This window comes from Oryzias melastigma, unplaced genomic scaffold, assembly GCF_002922805.2.
Source record: "Oryzias melastigma strain HK-1 unplaced genomic scaffold, ASM292280v2 sc00482, whole genome shotgun sequence".
Classification (NCBI taxonomy): domain Eukaryota; kingdom Metazoa; phylum Chordata; class Actinopteri; order Beloniformes; family Adrianichthyidae; genus Oryzias; species Oryzias melastigma.
The window spans coordinates 4,844-8,002 of NW_023417076.1; the positions used below are offsets into that span (position 1 = coordinate 4,844).

The window sequence follows — 3,159 nt, forward strand, 5'->3', positions numbered from 1 at the left end:
ACTAAAAAAAATTCTGTATTTTATGTTAGACAAACCATCCCAATTTGAAAAAAAAATGTGGCCTAGACAAACCTTTTTAGATTGCAATATTTCTCAGATTATGTTTACTCCAAGTTTCTAAATGCTTTTTTCTCTTACCTTGCTTCAAAGGTTTTATAGGTTCTACTGAGATTTGAACTCAGATCACTGGATTCAGAGTCCAGAGTGCTAACCATTACACCATAGAACCAAGAGCAGTACAGCAGAATAAAAAAAATATTCTATATTAAATGTTAGACAAGCTATCCCAATTTGAAAAAAAAAAATCTGGCCATGACAAACCTTTTTAGATTGCAAAAATACTCAGATTTTGTTAACCCCAAGTTTCTAAATGCATTTCTCTCTTACCTTGCTTCAAAGATTTGACGGGTTCTACTGAGATTTGACCTCAGATCACTGGATTCAAAGTCCAGAGTGTTAACCATTACACCATAGAACCATGCTTAGTAGTGCTAAATACAAAAAATAAATTCTATATTTTATGTTAGAAAAATTATCGAAATTTTTTGAAAAACCTGCCCTTTACAAAACTTTTTAGATTGCAAAAATACTCAGAATATGTTAACCCCAAGTTTCTAAATGCATTTCTCTCTTACCTTGCTTCAAAGATTTTATAGGTTCTACTGAGATTTGAACTCAGATCACTGGATTCAGAGTCCAGAGTGCTAACCATTACACCATAGAACCATGAGTAGTAGTGCTGAATACAAAAAAAATTCTATATTTTATGTTAGAAAAACTATCCCAATTTTTTGAAAAACGTGCCCTATACAAACATTTTTAGGTCGCAAAGATATTCAGAGTATGTTAGCTCCAAGTTTCTAAATGCATTTCTCTCTAACCTTGCTTCAAAGATTTTATAGGTTCTACTGAGATTTGAACTCAGATCACTGGATTCAAAGTCCAGAGTGCTAACCATTACACCATAGAACCATGAGTAGTAGAGCAGAGTAAAAAAAATATTCTATATTAAATGTCAGACAAGCTATCCCAATTTAAAAAATAACATCTGGCCGAGACAAACCTTTTTAGATTGCAAAAATACTCAGATTATGTTTACCCCAAGTTTCAAAATGCATTTCTCTCTTACTATGCTTCAAAGGTTTTATAGGTTCTACTGAGATTTGAACTCAGATCACTGGATTCAGAGTCCAGAGTGCTAACCATTACACCATAACACCATGAGCAGTTGACTGAAATAAAAACGATTCTTCTATATTTGATGTTAGACAAGCTAAACCAATTTGAAAAAAATAACATCTGGGCGAGACAAACCTTTTTAGATTGCAAAAATACTCAGATTATGTTTACCCCAAGTTTCTAAATGCATTTCTCTCTTACCTTGCTTCAAAGATTTTATAGGTTCTACTGAGATTTGAACTCAGATCACTGGATTCAGAGTCCAGAGTGCTAACCATTACACCATAGAACCATGAGTAGTAGTGCTGAATACAAAAAACAATTCTATATTTTATGTTAGAAAAACTATACCAATTTTTTTGAAAAACCTGCCCTATACCAACATTTTTAGGTCGCAAAGATATTCAGAGTATGTTAGCTTCAAGTTTCTAAATGCATTTCTCTCTTACCTTGCTTCAAAGATTTTATAGGTTCTACTGAGATTTGAACTCAGATCACTGGATTCAGAGTCCAGAGTGCTAACCATTACACCATAGAACCATGAGCAGTACAGCAGAATAAAAAAAATATTCTATATTAAATGTTAGACAAGCTATCCCAATTTGAACAAAAAAATCTGGCCAAGACAAACCTTTTTAGATTGCAAAAATACTCAGATTATGTTAGCCCCAAGTTTCTAAATGCATTTCTCTCTTACCTTGCTTCAAAGATTTTATAGGTTCTACTGAGATTTGAACTCAGATCACTGGATTCAGAGTCCAGAGTGCTAACCATTACACCATAGAACCATGAGCAGTACAGCAGAATAAAAAAAATATTCTATATTAAATGTTAGACAAGCTATCCCAATTTGAAAAAAAAAAATCTGGCCAAGACAAACCTTTTTAGATTGCAAAAATACTCAGATTATGTTAACCCCAAGTTTCTAAATGCATTTCTCTCTTACCTTGCTTCAAAGATTTTATAGGTTCTACTGAGATTTGAACTCAGATCACTGGATTCAGAGTCCAGAGTGCTAACCATTACACCATAGAACCATGAGCAGTACAGCAGAATAAAAAAAATATTCTAAATTAAATGTCAGACAAGCTATCCCAATTTGAAAAAAAAAAAAACCTGGCCAAGACAATCCGTTTTAGATTGCAATAATACTCAGATTATGTTTACTCCAAGTTTCTAAAAGCATTTCTCTCTTACCTTGCTTCAAAGATTTTATAGGTTCTACTGAGATTTGAACTCAGATCCCTGGATTCAAAGTCCAGAGTGCTAACCATTACACCATAGAACCATGAGTAGTAGAGCTTAATACTAAGAACAACTCTATATTTTATGTTAGAAAAACTATCAGAATTTTTTGAAAAGCCTGCCCTTTACAAACCTTTTTAGATTGCAAAAATACTCAGATTCTGTTTACCCTAAGTTTCTAAATGCATTTCTCTCTTACCTTGCTTCAAAGATTTTATAGGTTCTACTGAGATTTGAACTCAGATCACTGGATTCAGTCCAGAGTGCTAACCGTTACACCATAGAACCATGAGTAGTAGTGCTGAATACAAAAAAAAAATTCTATATTTTATGTTGGAAAAACTATACCAATTTTTTTGAAAAACCTGCCCTATACAAACATTTTTAGGTCGCAAAGATATTCAGAGTATGTTAGCTCTAAGTTTCTAAATGCATTTCTCTCTTACCTTGCTTCAAAGATTTTATAGGTTCTACTGAGATTTGAACTCAGATCACTGGATTCAGAGTCCAGAGTGCTAACCATTACACCATAGAACCATGAGTAGTAGAGATGAATACAAAAAACAATTCTATATTTTATGTTAGAAAAACTATCCCAATTTTTTGAAAAACCTGCCCTTTACAAACCTTTTTAGATTGCAAAAATACTCAGATTATGTTAACCCCAAGTTTCTAAATGCATATCTCTCTTACCTTGCTTCAAAGATTTTATAGGTTCTATTGAGATTTGAACTC

At 32.9% G+C, this 3,159-nt stretch overlaps 10 non-coding genes across 10 annotated transcripts; all 10 read right to left on the reverse strand.

Moving 5' to 3' along the window:
• Positions 1–157: 157 nt before the first annotated feature.
• On the reverse strand, positions 158–229 carry trnaq-cug. Its single transcript has one exon. It is a non-coding gene; the product is annotated as a tRNA-Gln (tRNA).
• Positions 230–654: 425 nt separating this feature from the next.
• Positions 655–726, reverse strand: trnaq-cug. Its single transcript has one exon. It is a non-coding gene; the product is annotated as a tRNA-Gln (tRNA).
• Positions 727–900: 174 nt separating this feature from the next.
• trnaq-uug lies at positions 901–972 on the reverse strand. Its single transcript has one exon. It is a non-coding gene; the product is annotated as a tRNA-Gln (tRNA).
• A 427-nt stretch (positions 973–1,399) lies between these two features.
• Positions 1,400–1,471, reverse strand: trnaq-cug. Its single transcript has one exon. It is a non-coding gene; the product is annotated as a tRNA-Gln (tRNA).
• A 176-nt stretch (positions 1,472–1,647) lies between these two features.
• trnaq-cug lies at positions 1,648–1,719 on the reverse strand. The gene has a single exon. It is a non-coding gene; the product is annotated as a tRNA-Gln (tRNA).
• A 176-nt stretch (positions 1,720–1,895) lies between these two features.
• Positions 1,896–1,967, reverse strand: trnaq-cug. The gene has a single exon. It is a non-coding gene; the product is annotated as a tRNA-Gln (tRNA).
• Positions 1,968–2,144: 177 nt separating this feature from the next.
• trnaq-cug lies at positions 2,145–2,216 on the reverse strand. Its single transcript has one exon. It is a non-coding gene; the product is annotated as a tRNA-Gln (tRNA).
• Positions 2,217–2,395: 179 nt separating this feature from the next.
• trnaq-uug lies at positions 2,396–2,467 on the reverse strand. Its single transcript has one exon. It is a non-coding gene; the product is annotated as a tRNA-Gln (tRNA).
• A 175-nt stretch (positions 2,468–2,642) lies between these two features.
• Positions 2,643–2,712, reverse strand: trnas-uga. Its single transcript has one exon. It is a non-coding gene; the product is annotated as a tRNA-Ser (tRNA).
• Positions 2,713–2,889: 177 nt separating this feature from the next.
• Positions 2,890–2,961, reverse strand: trnaq-cug. Its single transcript has one exon. It is a non-coding gene; the product is annotated as a tRNA-Gln (tRNA).
• Between the last annotated feature and the right edge of the window lie 198 nt (positions 2,962–3,159).